At 34.5% G+C, this 19,436-nt stretch overlaps 1 long non-coding RNA gene and 1 pseudogene across 1 annotated transcript; both read right to left on the bottom strand.

Annotated features, from left to right (window-relative positions):
• Window positions 1-3,859: 3,859 nt before the first annotated feature.
• Window positions 3,860-4,816, bottom strand: LOC147509208 (uncharacterized; annotated as a pseudogene).
• An 8,573-nt stretch (window positions 4,817-13,389) lies between these two features.
• On the bottom strand, window positions 13,390-16,245 carry LOC147509207 (uncharacterized). The gene is made up of 3 exons (XR_015216520.1): window positions 16,092-16,245; window positions 15,883-16,003; window positions 13,390-13,827 (listed from the first exon to the last, which is right to left on the bottom strand). It is a non-coding gene; the product is annotated as an uncharacterized LOC147509207 (long non-coding RNA).
• Between the last annotated feature and the right edge of the window lie 3,191 nt (window positions 16,246-19,436).

The raw sequence follows: 19,436 nt of genomic DNA, 5'->3' as shown, positions 1-19,436 counted from the left end.
CGGACAAATCGTAGAGTCATCGACCGACACCATAGAGTCGCTACGAGACATTTTGGGTCTCTCGCAAGACTGTTCTAGAGCATCAGCACTCCAAACTTGGATAGTCTCAATCATTTTGGGACCGGATGTATAATCTATACCTAATTCCTAAGTAGTGAGTCTAGAACATTAAAGTGTCAATCCGGATCCTCACACGAGCATCATAACCCTCCCCCTGAGGGGGGGTGGTTAGCTCATGGTCATTGGATGAATAATTGAACTTGTTGTATACAATAAATAAGTAAATGCAGAACATGAATTAAACTTGAAAAGAAATGACTTTTATTATGAAGAAGGACTTACAGTACTGAAGCTTGGAAAACTACTGAAAGGAGAAAATACGGATGAAACTAACTGCCAGAATATAAAAGCTATAGACTATAGTCTAAACTAAAAACTAAAACTGGCCAACTCAAAACTAAAGACCCCTTCTCATATATATAGCCTGGTCTCCTCTCGTGAAGCCAAAGTCTATTAATTCCTCTTTTGGCAAAACAACCAAACCTTGTTTCCAAAGGTTTTTCCTTTTGTTTCATATAAAAACAAACTTTTTTATAACTTTGTCTTTTTATGTTTTAATTTTGTTTTGTCCTTTGTGAAATCAATTCAAACTTTGAATTGTTCCGTCCTTTCCTTTTGCAAGGTGGTACAAAATTGTGACCATCACTTGCCACCTGTCTATGTTGACACGTCATGCCTTTTGGGCCCGTAGAGTGGATCCACATGGTGCGTCTAGTGGCGGCACCGATTTTGGCATTTTTATAACTTTATGTCTTTGCGTAGAGTTCGTCTCCCTGGTTGCTATGGCAGTTCACTAGCCGAAGTCGGCGTCCAAGTTTGAAAGATGTGAGCTTCGAAAGTTTGCTGCTTCTTTATATGTGGACCCGTTTTGCACTGGTTTTGTCCCTTTGGAATCTTCGGCTCTAGTCAGACTTTGTTGTGCTTCACTGGGGCTGAGTGGAAAGAGTTCAAGTATTCCAATATTCCCGTACTTCGATACATGTTTTATCATCATATTCACGTTAACGACAAAAACATGCGAAAGTACGAAAATATAATTATTTCATAATTATATATTAAACACATAATTAACCAAAACACTATGTCTCTACGGGGTTTAGTATAACAATTTTGGGTGCTTATCAACTGACATGTGGGTTTTTCTTTTCTTTTTGTTTAAACTTTTCTTTTTGATTTTTGTTAGTTAAAGCACTTTTAGGTTTTGTGTCTTGTTAGACATAATTAAGGATTGGCCCAACTAAGTATCAGGATGTGAAAAAAACACAACCTAGCACACGATGTACACAGACCCTTACGTAAAAGAAGCTTAAAACCTAAGTTACATTGACACGGACACGTGTGTCCGTATCCGACACGGATATGAAGTGTTGGACATGGCGAAATGTCAAAAATTGAGGTATGTTACATACAATATGTGTCCGACACAGACACGTGGATACCTAGGTTACATGGACATGACAATATCTTAAAAAAATGTGTGTCGACATGGATCCACATTTCGACACAGCTAAATGCGGGGAAATTCGACAAACCACTAGTAAAGAAAATTTTGTCGCCAATTAAATCTGGAGGAAAACAAAAGAAGCCAATTTTTAGGTAATAACACCATGAAATGCTGCCAAAAATATAGCACCAATATTCTCTTTTGCAAAAAAATTGGATACAGAAGTAGAAAGCAATAAAAGAAGATCTCCAGTAAAAAGTTGGACACGAATTAGAAAAAAAGTCACAAACAAAATAAAAAACAAACCCCTGAATTTCACTAAGAAGAAAGAATGAATGGAAAGAAAAATGAAAAAAAATTCCATATCTGAGAATTTAAAACTCCAACTCTTGCTTCCAGGGTCTGATCTTTTTCAAGCTATGCATCTTCCCTTCGTCTCTCTCTCCCTCCCTCCCCTTTCATCTTTTTATTTCCCTTTCAAAGAATTAAGAAGCAACATATTGTTTTAAGCATCATCCATGAAAAGAAAATGAGAAAAATATAGAGAAACATATTTAAAAAAGTCTTTACAATTCTCCATGTTAATGTTAATAAGATGAGATGGGAAGATTTTTTTTTTTTTTTTTTCTAATAAGATATGGAAATAAAGGTCGGTGCTTTTGAGGTTTGGGGAAAAGGGACACGCGTTTGGCAATGAGAACCCTAATTTTTTTTTTTTTTTTTTTTTTTTTTTTCTTTTTAGCAAAACGGATTATTTTGGGTACACATTTTTTATTGGTTGTTTCTACTTTGTATGCTCATTTTATATTTCTATCACTTTAATATTTGTTTAGTATGCAATACTTTTTCCCCCTATTTATCACTGTTTTTCTCATTTTCTGAAAACACTTCTAATTTATAAATGTTATATCTATTAAAAAATTAATTAATTATTCCTATCCGTGTCCCTGTGTTGAACTCCCACAGCTTGCCGTATCCGACACCCCGTATTGTGTCGGACACCGACACGCGTGGGTCAATGTAACCTAAGAAATATAAAATGAGCATACAAAGTTGACTAGTTGAGGAACTTACAAAGTTGCAAAATATGCAAGCAAAGAGAATTACAAGTTGCAAATAATCTGTAACCTAATCCACTAATCTTGTAGCCCAAAATGTGTCGCACATCCAAAAAAAATAGACAGAGAGCTCATATCTTTCATGACCAAAGTGTAGTTTGTCAAACAATTCTCCTACACAAAAATTTGCTCTGCAACAGTTCAAAAAAGTTGTTTTAGATACTAAAATATTTAATATTATGATTATTATCATTCTAATATTCTACAAAAAATCGAAAATAGAAAATAGAAAAAATCAAAATATATACCTTAGACAAAAAAGTCCCAAAAAAGGAGAAGGAATTTCTCATTAAGTCGATGTCCCCTCCTCATCTTGAGGAGGAACCGTCTCAAAGAAATTCAGATTAGCCATCTCCAACTCAGTAGGTCCTTCCATGCTTGATTCATCACCAAGTACGTCCCAATACTTTGTAGCTATAGGACCCTTGGTGTAATTCTCATTATTTCTTGATAACAGTTGGAGACTACTATGGACAAAAACCAAATCCTTCGCTCGCTTTGGGTCCAATTGGTTGTGCCTTATACTTTGAATGAGACCGTATGTTAACCAATTCTGCTCACAACAAGAAGAAGAACAAGGTTGATTCAGCAACCTATGTATAAAAACGTAAAACAAATATATTAGTCTTCCGCTACACTCAAAAACAACAAAAGATAACGTAAATTAAAATGTACCTATCCGCCAAAATGGCAAGTGCAGGTGCAGTTGATCCATAATTGTTCCACCAAGCTGAAGCATCTTCAGTATACCTATCCTTTTGTGACTCCCAATCTGCAAAGCCTCCCAAGCAACCAGAAAACCTCTCATATTCTTCTTTGACCTTCTTTCTTTCATCAATATTTGGAAACAAGCGTTCAAAACAACCATTACGCCCTGTTGATATCTCCCCATCACGATGTGGGGCCACACGCTGCAAACCACTTCCTCCTCCTAACCACTCGTCACTATAAAAGTTAGGATGTAAGGAGTGTGCAAAACAAATGAGGGGAGTATTGCTTTTGTCCCACCTTTTTACAAGAATACCATGGAGTTCAGTGTAAAAGTCTGACTTTATTTCAGTAGCTACATCTTTATTTTCATGCTTGTAAACAACCATTCTTACTTCTTCGATCATTACATCCCACATATCATATACCAAGTGCAACGATGGTCTATCGGTATCACAAACCCTTAGCAAGCCAATGAGTGGATTCATAAACTCAAGTAAATAAGCCACATTTTCCCACCAACTAACTATCATCTACAATTGAGTTTTTTTACAGCTTGAGGTTTTCTCGTATCATCGCCTTTGTAAAATTTCCAATCAGCATCACAAACCATAGATAGCAAAGAAGATTTGACTTCATATAATCGGCGAAGCATAATGATGTTCGAAGTGAATCTTGTTTCAGCGATACTCAATAGCTTCAATTTTGCATACTTCTTGTAAATCGACAAAATAGTGTTTTGATTTGCAACAAACATCTTGACAGCTCTAGCTTGCACAATCAGCTCTTTGATCCACTTACAATGGAGAAATCTAGACACATCTCTAGGAGTTGGGTTGCGCACATCTTTCAATGCTAAGTTCAATGTGTGCCATACTCATGGAGTCCAAAATATGTGCGGGTGAGTATCTTGAACTATCTTCACTGCAGCAGCCATTACAGGTGCATTGTCAGTAACTATCTGAACTACCTTAGATGGTCCTACTTCATTAATTACGTCTAAGAATAGACCAGCAATATATGGAGCATCCTTCAAATTTCCAAAAGCGTCAATTGCCTTCAAAAAGACAGGTCTGCTTCCAAAAAAATCCATGAAGTTAATGAGTGGTCTGCTATTGTTGTCAGTCCACCCATCACTTATAATGGAGACACCAGTCCTTCTCCAACCATTTTTTGTTGAAACTAGCAAACTCTCTATGTGTTCTCTCTCCTGCTGCAGCAAAACTGTTCGAAGGCGATCAGCAGTTGGTGGTATATAGCCCACAAGGTTATTATCACATGCAAACTGGATAGCCTCCCTAAACAGAGGTGATCGGAGTACATTGTTGGCGATAGCACAACCAAAGAAAGCACGAGCAATTAGATGATCTAGTTTATCTCTTGCAGGCATGTTAAATAACTCACCCAAACCTCCATTACCCTTTCTCTTTACCAAGCCATAGTTATCGACATTCAAGAGGGGGATTGATTGCATATCAACTCCCATTGCCTTCGCATCTACATCAGCTTGGATTTTTAAGAGCTTTTATAAGGTATCACTTGTTGAAATCTCTTGTGTATTTCTAAATATTAGTGTGTGTGTGCAAAGTGGAGGAGATGAACAAATAGTGTTCTCTCCACTTTAGTGCATAGTAGATAGTCCCACATTGGGTATCCACCACATCGACTCGGGTTCAGGCTTGGGCTTGGGCTTACTGTTGTGGGTAGTGGTTTTACCAATTGCCTAAACTTGTTTTGCTTTTTTCTTGAGCAGCAAGTTTTGGTGTTTTATTAGGAGTTGGTCTCTCTTCCTTATTTGTTTAGGAGACCGACCTAACCTCTATAAATAGGACTGTGAGTCCATAGAGGGGATAGATTTTTAACAGATCAGAAACCCATCTCAGAGAAACAGAAACTATAACCTATCCTATTCTTCTTCTCTTCTTCCTGTAACCGCCAGAGAGAGTTATGTTGTTGTTCTAGAGGGTAGTCTGTTCTAGTGCAAAGCCAGACTGCTGTTAACCATTGAATCCTGTGAGGAAGACGCCACTGTTGCCTTTCTGCACCATTGGAAGGGGCGAAATCTTTCCTTAAGGACAACCTAATCCGCACCTTGGTTATTACCTATTAATTATGTCCTTCTGTCCTTGTCTACTGTTCCTTCTGTTCTACTCTAGTTGCTGTGTTGATACAACTATTCTAAGAATCTTAAGGAAAGATTCGTTGTAGAACAAAGGAGAGTGTTTTAAATACGGCAATCAAAAGATAAGTATTTTACTTTGAGTTATTGTTTGTGTTATTGGGTTATGACTTTAGAAATTTTCTGATAATTTCGTTTTTATTAGGGAAACCAATTAAAGATTGAATCTTAATTGATCTTTTGTGGTTTATCAAACCCTATATAGTTGTAGACCTTTCTCCTACGTTTGTGGGAGACAAATTTGAGATTTCTATCCAGAAAAACGTCAAAATTCGTCTTTTTGACGGCTGCGTTGCTCGTTACGGACACTGTTATAACGTTCAGCTCAGAGCTCGGTTTTGCAATCTGCTTTTTGTGTTGGATAGCTGATTCAAAGAGCTTTTCAGTGGTATAAGGCTTGATACCCAATTCATGCTGAGCTGGTTCAGAATTACAGTTCTTTTGAACTGTTTTTTCTAAAAGGAGGAAAATATGGTAATCCGGTTTTTCAATCGGTTAGATATCGTATTCTTTCACTCTTTGCAATTCTTTTGGTTTGATTATATGGTGATATTTTTGCCTTGAGTTGCATGCTAGTTTTTCTTAGGAGGGAAATCCCTAAGCTTAAACTTCTTTAATAACCTAGTCAACAAATTATACATGTTTATCACTAAGATATTAATTGGTTTGACTAGAAGTAGTTTGATATTATTTTTCTTTGTACATATGTAGATGTATGTAGATGGTCTAAGAGAGACCTTAAGATATTTAATATCAATCACACTCAAATCTTGGATAATAATTATAATGTATTCAATGCATAATTGCTTACCTCTATTGAGTGTACGTGTTGTTAGACGATGGTTATAATTATACTATTGTGAAAATACATGTTAGATGAAGTAACTTGTAGCTTATATCCAATATAGCATATGTTAAACTTGTATAACATGCTAGTTTTGGATATTAATCATCGTGGATTTACTTTGAACTTGATGATAGTTTATTGGTAAATTTTTCTAGTTTAAGACATTAATAGGTTGAGCCATTAGATGTTGTGGTAGTACTTGAGGTATTGTTGATAGGGTATCCTATCTTGCTTGAGCTCATGTAAAAAGAGGAGGTGAAGTCCTCAGTTGTTTTGCATATTCAATGGCTAGATTTGCTTAAATATCGTATAGTTTTTGTTGTGAGGGGTACAGTTAAAGTTTACTTTTCTTGAACCTATAATATGATATTAACCATGTTTGGCATGAATACATTATTTAACATAGGCATGAAGTTTAACCATGTCATATATTATTAAGTAATGAGCATCGTTGTCTACGAGAGGAAACAATATGGAAAACAATCAATATCCTCCTAAACCTAATTTAGTCAAGGAGATGTAAGATTATGGATTGTCTTCTTAGACAATATTCTCTAGTGACTAGTTTAGACAAGGAGATGTAACGCTTGTGGATTGTCTTATTAGGCATTATCCTCCTATGACTATGAATAAATAGCCAAGGTGATGTACAAGTGCGTGGATTGTCTCTCTATGTAAGTTGGAATGTTGAATGATGAAAAGAAGAATGATAATGATATTATCTTAGGTAAAACCTTTTTCATCTAATTCTTCTATTCTTTAAAATTCATTTGAATCACTTGTGGATTTTCTTTCATATAGATAGCATGAACATAATATGACTATATTTAATATGATCCATAATCATAGACTTGAGTAAAATATATTCTTGTCATAAGAGTGTATATTATTGTTGGTGTTTCTTTTAATGTTTGTAGCGGTATAATGTGTTTTGCATGTAAGTTTGATTATGTTGAGTAACCATTGAACTATGGGGGGGACCCATATGTATGACACTGTTTTACCATAGTTTACCTCACAAGATAATTGGAAAAACACTGAACTACAAAGTATCGAAAGGTATTGGGCTATCCAAAAAATGATTCAAAATGTGGGGGGTGTCTTGCCAAGGCTATTGTGAATGAATCTAAGAGAAGTTTTTTTTTTTTAGACCTAGAACTATCTAGCAGATGTTCATTGGTGAAACTCATAATAGTGATGTTTGTTTTTAGTTGTCATACGTGATAACAATCTTGTAGATACCACACTATTATTGAATGTCTTATATGCTAATTTTATTTGAGGTTGTGCTTTCTGTGAAATTGGCATAGAGTGGTTGAATGTTCATAATGAACTACATACGAGAATCCCATAATTTCTGAACAAGAAATTTGGAAGACTATCAGTGAGTATATCTACCATTCATGGTGATGACGTTTATATGTTTCTTGAGGAAAATTCATTAACCTATAAGGAAGTTGTCTGTCTATGAGAAGTGTCCTTTTTGAAAGATACGTACAACTCCTCTAAAATGGACTCTTGTTTTATTGGGGGATCTATAGGTTGAATTGGATATTCAAGAGAAAACTAAAACGTGATAGTTGTATTGCAAAATACAAGGCTAATAATAATAGCCAAGGGGTTTCAATCAGAGATAAGATTTATATACTACTTTGAAACCTTGCTCATGTAACTAGAATTTCTTCTACAGAATTCTAAATACTCTAGTTGAGTAGTTGTGTAGAACTACAATACCAAGTAGTACCAGGTGATGAGCTGAAGGTATACAATTTAGTTAAATCTTTGTATGAGTTGATTCAAGTGCCTATAAATGGCATGAGCAATTCAACAACATATTAGTGCCATATGGATGTCAAAGTACCGTTGTTGATAAAAGTGTGTCTTTTCTTTACAGTAAAGCAAGGCATATGTGTTAATCTTTCTTTGTTTAGATGATTTAATATCATGAGTGCTAGTATTGAGAATGTGGATGAGACAGAGAAATTCCTATTTGAAACACATAATAGACCGTCATTGAAAATGATAGTTCATTATGTTGTTAAACTCATTTCTGTAACTGCTATATTCAATTGTCAAAATGTTGACGTTTGAATATGGTTGAAGCCTATAGCGTACCTTAAACCAGACCGGCCGGATGGTCTAAGGGAATTTCGGGCACTACAGAATTGAATGACTGGTGAATATAGGAATTATAACTCATGTTGGTCTTATTATATTATTTTAGCACGTAGTAGAAATATTTTTCATTGAAAAGTATGGGTATTCTGATAGTAAGCATGCGTTAACACCTTTTGTGGAAAATATTCATCTTATGAAAAATAATCTACTTGTGTTTTCTCATACTAAATATGTCAATATCATTGGTAGCCTATTGTACTTGATGAATTATATATGTGAGACATGACATTGCCTACATTAATGGCATACTGAATTGATAACCCATTGTTCTTATAAGAAATATTGGATGTATATTGTCAGTTTATCCAAGTACTATAGCGGAGCCATTGATTATGAACTTATATTTAGTAGATTTCCATCATTGTTAGAAGGGTAATGTGTTATAAATTGGATCCAGTAATGTTTATGTGTTTACCCTTGGTGAAAATTAAGTGTCTTGGATATTATCCAAGCTAATCGCCTTATAAAAGGCATGTGATGATGTTGAGTAGGTTAGCAACCTCTTGGCAAATCTTCATCCCATTGGCTCTAAAAAGCCTCCTGATGTGTCTATGTTTTGCAACTGTCTCATTGCAATAGTTAAGACATAAAAAAAAATATATATGTGCAATGGGAAATGTATACACATAAGTTTGAAATATAACTTAATCAAGCAGCTGCTAGAGATTATGTTAGGTCGGACTTAGTTTTGGCCATATGTTTTACCGTACCACTTATTTGGAGGCAAGTGGTTATACGTCGAGGGGGATGAGACTTATGCCCATATATAGGGCACCGACGGCAACCCTACCTATGTGATTGGAGATCCCCATGAAGTAGGTTCAAAGGGAAAAACAAGTCACTTCGTCGTCCTGCAGTACTATCGTCTTATTTATTTATGAGACGTCCCACCCTATGGCGAGATGGTACTATAGTATACTTTGTATAACTAGAATTGCAATGAGTAAGGATGAGTTATTTTACTCTTATTGGAATCCATAGTCCATTTTATAATGAGATAGTGTATTTTAACTACAATGTACACTTGATGGATATCCACCTACGTGAATGTAGAACTGGGTCGGTTCTTATGAGTATATGGGCAAGTACTCTAGAGCATTCATGGAACACAGGCAGCGCAAGGGCCAAAAAAGCACAACACCGCAGAACAGACATATAATGAAAGAGCAATGTGGGTGCATGTGATCTATTTTACTACAAGGGAATGTTGGTTCAAAGATTTTTTAATCCACCACTTTCACGTATTATAAGACATGTTACCCTATGACTGGTTCAAGCCCGTAAAGTACCAGTATCTTATGCATTATTTTTTCGATTCTCTCTAGCATTTAGTTAACCCTTTTCTTTTGTAATATCCTATTCCAAAATAGTGGGGGACTATTAGTATTTTGAAATAGTGGGGGATTGTTGGAATCTCTTGTGTATTTCTAAATATTAGTGTGTGTGTGCAAAGTGGAGGAGATGAACAAATAGTGTTCTCTCCACTTTAGTGCATAGTAGATAGTCCCACATTGGTTATCCACCACATCGGGGGTTCAGGCTTGGACTTGGGCTTACTGTTGTGGGTAGTGGTTTGACTAATTGCCTAAACTTGTTTTGCTTTTTTCTTGAGCAGCAAGTTTTGGTGTTCTATTAGGAGTTGGTCTCTCTTCCTTATTTGTTTAGGAGACCGACCTAACCTCTATAAATAGGACTGTGAGTCCATAGAGGGGATAGACTTTAACAGATCAGAAACCCATCTCAGAGAAACAAAAACTATAACCTATCCTATTCTTCTTATCTTCTCCCTGTAGCCTCCAGAGAGAGTTATATTAGTGTTCTAAAGGGTAGTTTGTTCTAGTGCAAAGTCAGACTACTGTTAACCATTGAATCCTGTGAAGAAGATGTCATTGCTGCCTTTCTGCACCATTGGAAAGGGCAAAATCTTTCCTTAAGGACAACCTAATCCGCGCCTTGGTTATTACCTGTTAATTCTGTCCTTGTCTACTGTTCCTTCTGTTCTACTCTAGTTGCTATATTGATACAACTATTCTAACATCACTGTCTACAGCTTCACAAATTTCTATTCCATAACTTGGGATGCGTAGAAGGTGACCCCTCACTCTCGTATATGAACCAGTGAATTCTAGTTTGCAAAACTTATAGCGGCACCTGTTATTTCCCCCACCATCCTGCTTTCCAAGTTTCTCGATATACTCCCACAGTGGAGTTTGTGGTTTACTTGCCTTGTGCTTGCGTTGTTTTGGTGGATGCATTTTGTTCACTTGAAAAAATGGCAACAGACAAAAAAGAATTCAACATTTTTATTATTGACTAAAGTTGGAGGGAACTTTACTAAAATTGGAGGGATCTAAGAGTATTTTAAACGTTTACCTTTGTGACAAATCTTTGTATGCGGTGATCTTCAGGTAATAAAATCTAGATGTAAGAAGGCTAATGCCTTTGAATGTGACAAATCTAACCCCCACTTGGTTCCATCTTTGTCGGTTTGAGCTTTAATGTTGTCTTTATGTTGCCTTTAGTGAAGCTGGAGAATTTTATATGGAAAGTGAGTGGGTAGTGACAAACCCTATCTCTTCTCTCTTTCTATTTATATGGAAAGTGAGTGGTCCTGAGAAAGTGAGAAACCGTATCTTGTGAGATGATACGGTGCGCTACACCTTACTGATTATGATGAGGTGTCACTAAATAGGTTATAATCTTCTACTTAATTTTGTAGAAGATAAAAGGGCTGAATGATTTTCTTTTGCCAATTTATAATCCATAATAACATTTAGTTAATGATAAAAGTTATAATATGGAATTAACAATACCGTTTAATCAAGATGGGACTAAATTACGCAAATAATATATTATTAAAGGAGAACAAGATTAGTCGAAAACAAAACACTCAGTGTGAGCGAGTCGTAGATCAAGAAAACATGGAGTCGAGGGAAGCCACTAGGGATGACATTCCAAGTGACGTCCAAACATTTATTTTGTTCAAACGTGTGTTCAAGTATCGCCGGGCTATTTATCAACTGATAGCGAGATGGAGAATTCCTCACCTCCTCTATCAACTAATAGTCTATTATCTACGGTTTAGCACCCCCATTGGATAGAGTTTTTTGATACTTTGAGTGTTAACTTTCCAATCTATGCGGTTTACACCCCCCATTGGAGATGCTCTTATAGAACATAATCTATAGGGGTGAGACGTTCAATTATATGTTTCAAGTGTCAAAAACCTTTAATGGGTTGTCATTGGTGAGCCGATATTTGAAAACTATATAATCTTTATCATATTAGTGTCCCTCGTCACTATTCTACAATTTTTACATAAGTGTACACATAAATATATGAAGATCATCTATACCAAAAAAACCTGGCCTCAACTCACTTTGCAAGTTCATCTTTTGAGTGAGATGGTTGTATAGATGTCCATGTATTGATTCCACATTACTTTAGAACTTTGTCTATATATCTATTCCCTAGTACTTCAAAGCTTTGTTTATTTTAAAATTTCCGATCAAATTTGAAAGTGAACTAATATTGTTTGAGGAATATTAATATTGTTAAATAAATATGTTTGTTTTGTTTTACTGATAATATGTGTCAATAAATTCATAATAGTGCCCCACAACACTATTCTAGGGTACACATAGTATAACAATATTATTATAGTAGTCCTTTGTCTATTTCAAAAACTTCTAATCAAATCCAAAAATGAACTAATATTTATTGATGATTTTTTTTTTTTTTTTCTGTCTTCTTTTCTATTATTTATCTGTTTCATTTTATTTTTTTTTTTTTAAATCTCAAGTGTTAAATACATATTTGTGCCCAATCGCCGTATTCTAAAATGTGCATACCATGGTACACATATAATAGCAATATTATTACAATAGTCCTTAGTCTATTTCAAAATTTTATAATTAATTCCAAAAGTGAATTAATATTGTTTTGATGAATTTGTTATATTTTTCTCCTTCTTGCTTATTTTTTTCATTTTGTTTTTAATAATAAGTGTTAAGTACATATTTGTGCACAATCGCCCTATTCTAAAAGGTGTATACTAGGGTACAATAGACCTCCGTCTATTTTTCCAATAAAATCCACAAGTGAATTAGTGTTGTTTGGCAAAAAAATTACAAATAATTGCATGCGATAAATGACAAAAAAAAAAAAAGGAAAGAAAAATAAACTTAATAGAACGGTTCAAATTGAGTTTGTGCTAAAATGACATCAATTCAAAGCACTTTACCAATAATAAGTTAAATGATTTATGATTAGGTTGTTTTCCTATATTTTAATTTGTTAATAGTTCAATTGAATTTTATTTTATTTTTTGTGCAATTTAATATATTATCGTATGTACAATATTGGTATCTTTGAGATATATCAACACAATTTGACAATATATATATATATATATATATATATATACTAGCAAAAATACACGTGCTCTGCACATGGACAACAAAGAGTTCATATTGTAGAGTATCAGAGTATGTATCTGAACATAATTTTGGTTTTGAAATTTTCCTTTGAAACTGGCATGCAGCATGTACATATAATTTTTTTAGGATATGATCACTTGTTATGTTGTTCATAGAGTGACAAAATGAGATAATCTTAGAAAATGTCACGTGGTTTTAGAGGTGGAAAGTGGAACACAATTATGTGTTATAAGACTATTGAGTGAACAAATTTGAAGGTCGACACAAAGATGTACACAGAAACTCAGAGTTGCTCAATATCCCCATAGTTAAGTTGCCCCTGCCTTCACCAAGCAAACTTCTTATTCATATAGATTCATGAGGGAAAAAAAATCCTACAATCGTTCAACAAAAACTTGTCATAAACACAAACCTTTAAAAAAATGTCAAATTTGTTTCCATATTGCAATAGTATGAGTATTAGTTACCATAAGCTAGATTCAGTGTTTAGACATCAAATACATTCCACAAAAATCGTATGAAATTTTTGGTACTTGTATAATCTCTAAAAGGAGTAAACCACAACAGACCTACCTGAGGACTAAACCAAAACTGCCCTATCTACTTACACATTAATTTTTTCGTTAAATTAACAACTATACCTAGTACCCTCAGCTCATCCGTGGTGGCAAAAGTATTAATTCCAAGAAACATCTCTATACTTCACACCATCCGATCCAATACAAAGTTCAACTTCATCCCCTTAAATAATCTCTAAATTGTGGGATAAGGCACTCTCTTTTGAAGTTATATGCGGTTTGCACCAAAGAGCCCGATGCACATCATGTTTGTATAAGTTTTGTTGCGTGTGGAACCTGCAAAGAATTCAGCCAATTTTTTTTTTTTTTTTTTTTTTTTTTTTTTTTTTTTATGAATATGTGTAAATATATGAATCAGGGACTAAGTGAATGGAGAAACAAAAGTAGCGCAAGATAGTAAAAACGAATATAGACACACAAATATGATGGTCAATTATGAAATAAACCAAGAAATTCTAACGCATATAATTTTTTTTAATCTTAGAATGTTGAAACTTAAGGTTCAGTGCGCTATAGTTTCTTTGTTTCATGGGGTAGAAGCTTAGTATAATAGTTCTCATTTGAAACCATAAAATTCATAATAAGGAGGGATAACCAAAAACCTATATCACAAAAACTTCAAAAATCTTAGATACCCACTATTTGATTAAATCACACTACAAATAAATATGCAAGTGTGAGGTATCAAGGAAGCAAAAAGTTAAAACCCATTATAACAAACCACATTGGAAATATGAATAGTCTAAAGAGTTGAAATCATAAAATGGAAGCAAAAAAGGTCTGTGAGAACCATTGATGAGATAAACGGCTTTCTCTCTTTGAAAATGAGAGGAGTACTTTACCTTTATACATCCTAAGCACTTGTAACTCTAGGAGATAATATAAAGAAACCTACCAATTCTTAACAAAATTAAGTAAAATGAAGCAACCAAAATACGTGCAATTAAGAGAAAGGGGGTGGGGAGTTGAACTTTTTAAGTTCAAACCCACCAATCCTTGATAAAATTAAGTAAAATGAAGCAACCAAAATATGTGCAGTTAAGAGATAGGGTGTGGGGAAATGAACTTTTCAAATATGTACAATTAAGTATCTTTTCAAATATGTACAGATAGGGTGTGGGGAGTTGAACTTTTGAAGTTCAAACCCATGAAATACCATAGCTGATGGAATAAATATTACCAGAGCAGATTTCTAAAGATATATCATGCATATATAACTAACAATACCAAACTCAATAAAATATGAAAACTTTCTCATCAATGATGCATATCAAAGACAATTATCAACGCCCCATATGCAAGTAGCTAGAAAACTTTATAAATGGCTAAAACATATAACTACATACAATTATATTCAACCCTATTCATATATTAAAAGCAAACATTTTCCTTTCTCTCCATTTTTGATAAATCTTTGTAAACTACTGCTTCAAGGGGATGAACAATTGATGTTCAAGCCCATGAAATACCATAGAAAATGCAACAAATATATACCTAAAGCAGATCACTAATATCTATTTGATTTTTGAAGGATATAACAGGCATAGCTAACAATAGCATGCACATGTACGGACAATTATCAACTCACCAGAGCAAGTAGAAATCTGAAAAAATGGGTCAAAGGTTATAACAACATACAATTCAGCCCACCTTTTAGCTTCTTCCTTAATGGTAATTGTATTGAGTAAAAGAAAAAAGTTAGAAAGATACAGAAATATTAATGTTTGTACCCAAATGATAGCTTCAAGCTCTTCTCAACCTGGATTCAATCAATGAACCTACAATTCAACCTCAATCATTAAAAAATGACCCATCCCATTCTCTTTGCTTTTGGTAAATTTTTTGTAAACACTCAAATCCGATTTTTGTGAAGATTCTGAAATTGGCACCTCATTTTTTTTTTTTATTAAAGTATGAGTGGAAAATCAAGGAACGAGACACACTTCCTAGCATCCTGAAAAGCCCATGCGATCATTCCAATGTCAAATACTCTGGAAAAGAAAATATGTACTAACTAATCTAGGTGAATAAGTATCAAGAGGTGCTCAAGGATAATGTAATACCTCCGAATACATAGAATATATAGTCTATATTCGCATTTTTCTTCAATTAGTAATACATTCAATTATGCCCATCGTCACAAATGCTATCGAACCACAATAACTACTTAAACTAAATCTTGGGACTAATCGAAGCCATGGTAAACATCAAAGTTCTGTTGCTATGCATATCTACGCCCCACGTATAGAGTAGGAAACTGACCAACATTGCTATATTTCACATAATATGTAAATGCTAAAGAGTATATATGGCATGTGGATAGCAACCAACCTGTAAACCACGTTGTCCAGCATGGTACTTGTTATCACCTTCAAGATTTTCAACTCCAACAAACTTATCAAGAGAAGCATAAACATCCAGACCACTGCACCTTTAACATCCAGCTGAAAGTCTGCCACACACATTTTTCAGATTTATGTAAGAACAAAACCCTTATTTTCTAAACTTATAAAGTTTTGACTTTAGCCTAGAAAGAATACCATAAATGACTCCTTCGTCATAGAACTGTGATCCACGTTCATGGATTGAATAAAAATTATGAGATCCCCTTCAAATAACCGCTATATGGTACCCTCTGCAATAGTTCCCTGCATCAATAAACAAATATCTCATACTACCTCACAAAACCTCCAAAGGCCACAATAACACCTCATAGCAACTTGGACCATCTCAAACATGCCCTCAGCATAAAACCACAATACAATACCTTCATTTTGTCTTCAAGCTTTTCGCAAAGAACCCTATTGAGTTCTTCCACGTCATGCTGCATGGAAGAATCATTTGTATCCCATCCAAAAGATTTGGTTAGCTCTTCTGTCACAACACTATTCTCGGCACATGCTGATTATGTGTGGGCTCGATAGAGGGTATTATTATAATAAAAAAATCTAACATTTGTCTTAGAGAAAAAAAAAACTCAGCCATAAGTTATTAATTTAAGAAGTGAACGAAGTCAACGAACATGTTTAAAGTAGCTTCCGATATTTCAAGCAAAAAAAAAAATTGCTTCCGTTATGATATTCAAATACTACTGTACTGATGGTGGGTATTTGGCAAAGAACCAAAATCAATATTTTTTTAATAGACACTGCTGAAAACTTATACTTGCACAAAACAGACCTGAAAATTTGCTTAATTGTTTTGTTCGATCATAGGCGTTTTAAAGTACACCAAGCGTTGTAGCACAACAGACGTTTTGAGCAAACGTGAAAACAATCAATATAAAGTCAAGAAAAGAATGAATATAGAACTTGGAGTTATTAAGATATATTAAGTATGAACTGGGATGATATATGTTCCTTAACCCCCTATTACATAAATTTTTACCAAAAAAGCACATAACTAAAAAGAAGTTGTATGATACAACCATGTCAGCCTGGATGCAGTTGGTCATTTACCTTTGAATTTGGTGGGTGTGGGAAGTACGTGGGAAGAGGGATGGAAAAGAAGAGCACGCAACACAACTATACATTCCTAAATGAAAAAAGAGTTTGCATACTTTCCTAAATGAAAAAAAGAGTTTGCATACTTTACAGTTTACACGCTTATATTGTCATGCTAAAAAGTTTTGCTACACCATCATTGTTAGTTGCTAGATCGATCTCTTTGTAGTTTGTACACTACACTTGAACCTAAGGCTCCATGAGTTTGAAAGGTGTAAATTAGAATAGGATTCCTGCAGGCTACAACTTTAGTGACCTAATAAATGCATGCTAGGAAAGCCCATAGCCCTATAAAACAGTTGTCAGATAAAATGCTACCAATAATAGCAAGAACTGGCTCTATTTGGTTAAATAGCACTTGAGGACAGGAGAGTATTGAAGTGAAGCCTTCTAACAACAACCCTTTCACAATAACACCAACTAAAAATTATTAATCTAGGTCCCTTACTTGGTTATGACTTATGAGAGATAGCTATTCCTGAAATAAGCCAATGGTCAATTTGAAAGAAAATGAAGCATAAGTAATACCTATTACTAAATGCTCTATATAGGGAAACACTAAACACTCACCCCATAATAGGGACTACTACACAACTCATAACAACCAATCTCAATTGACAATAGTTGAAAAATATGTAGCCACTTGCATTCCATAACAAACCTTATTTGACATCTACGACTAACCTTTGACGTCCTAGTGATAATTTATCTTGCCGTTCCGGTTACTTGAAACTCTTCTAACCAAAACAATGTTACCACACGATGATTGAATAAATCCCCTAAGCTACACCCAAGGGTTCACTGAGTAAGAGCCATTTTTATTATCAGTTAAACAATTAATAGATAATAGATGGAACGATTGAAAATTTGGAGAAACTTTTGTCCCTAACACATTCGTCGCAGGACGGAACAGAAACATGGATACCAAGTTCCACCAATAATGGACTTCAAGAATATGATACGCTAACCTCTTGAGTAGACATCATCGTCAGTACCCAATGAATATTCGACAAAAACATAACGAAGCCCTTGATTTGGTTTGGAAAGAACAAAGCTCCCTTCCAAATCATATACCAGTTTGACTGCAATCATTTTATCTGAAATGACAAAATAAACCATTTGAACTAAGATTCAGTTCAGTTACCCATTAAGATTCATGACGACGATGTAATTAGTTACACAAACTATTTGGGGAAGAACAAAGATATCCTACTGAGGGAATCCAATATAGGACTTTAAAAAAACTTATACTTCACCCGAATTAGTCTTCTGAAATTCAGTTTCGAAACTTCATGTAGCAAACACCTAAAAGTGAAAGAAACAAATTTAAGCAGAGAAAAAAAAATTGAGAATCATTATTCTGTGTAATTGAGAATCAGCGGCGATATCCATTGCAACCAAATTCAATGGCTACAAGAAATTTAATGGACCTTTACTTCTTGCCAAGATAAGATAGGAACCAATTGTTGAAAAATGTTCAAGAATATTAAAGATGATCCTTTCATGTTGATGCCCGAAAAGAAACCAATCGTTGGAAAAGAAATTAGCATATTTAGTATGGAAAAAGTGTACCGCTACTTGAGAAGCAAAACTACTACATGAAGATGAAGGTACTTAAATGACCTTAAATGTAAAAATGGACACTTAACTAACTGATCTTAAACATGAACTAATCTTCGGTTGAAGTGAACATCACTAAAATCGACCCATTCAACTGTGAGAGTCGATCATTGCTAAATGTCAATAAAACTAAATCTTTAGTTACAATATTCACTATTCAGTAAACTATTTGAGCTAAACCCTATAAACAAAAAAGTTCGTAGTGTTACAAAGAATAACTTAATTAGTGGTTCAGATGCATAAAATCTCCCAAACTTTGGTACAACTGAGGAGTTTAGTAGCGTCATACACAAAAAAAATTAAAGCAATTTTAAAAGAGCTACTACACCCTCATGTCAGCAAACACCCACCAAGGTTTTAAAAGAGCTACTACACCCTCATGTCAGCAAACACCCACCAAGGTTGTCACCAATTGTGCTTATTGAAGCATACACATTGAAGTCTTATCTCAACCATAAGATAAAAAGTAAGACATGAATGCCCATAGATGGACCTTCATAAATCACAATTCTAACTGTAGGCAACCCCACAACAAACTTCTATTTGAGTTAATCTGACTAAAAAAAATATACTAAAAGCGGAAATAGAAATCCTCCTTCGATAAATTCATAAAGGCAAGTGACATTATGTAAATAAACAAAGAACACAAATAGTGATTGTAATACACAAAATGTAGATAGTAGCTAGGCTTTGTTCTGACATATTTCTTTGACTTTTAAAAAGGTAGGCAAGAAAGTGGTTTTTAATATACAAGAAACATAA

Source organism: Coptis chinensis, chromosome 3 (assembly GCF_015680905.1).
Source record: "Coptis chinensis isolate HL-2020 chromosome 3, ASM1568090v1, whole genome shotgun sequence".
Taxonomy (NCBI): Eukaryota; Viridiplantae; Streptophyta; class Magnoliopsida; order Ranunculales; family Ranunculaceae; genus Coptis; species Coptis chinensis.
Note: the sequence above shows the minus strand (reverse complement) of the source record. Positions and strands in the feature narration are given on the sequence as shown.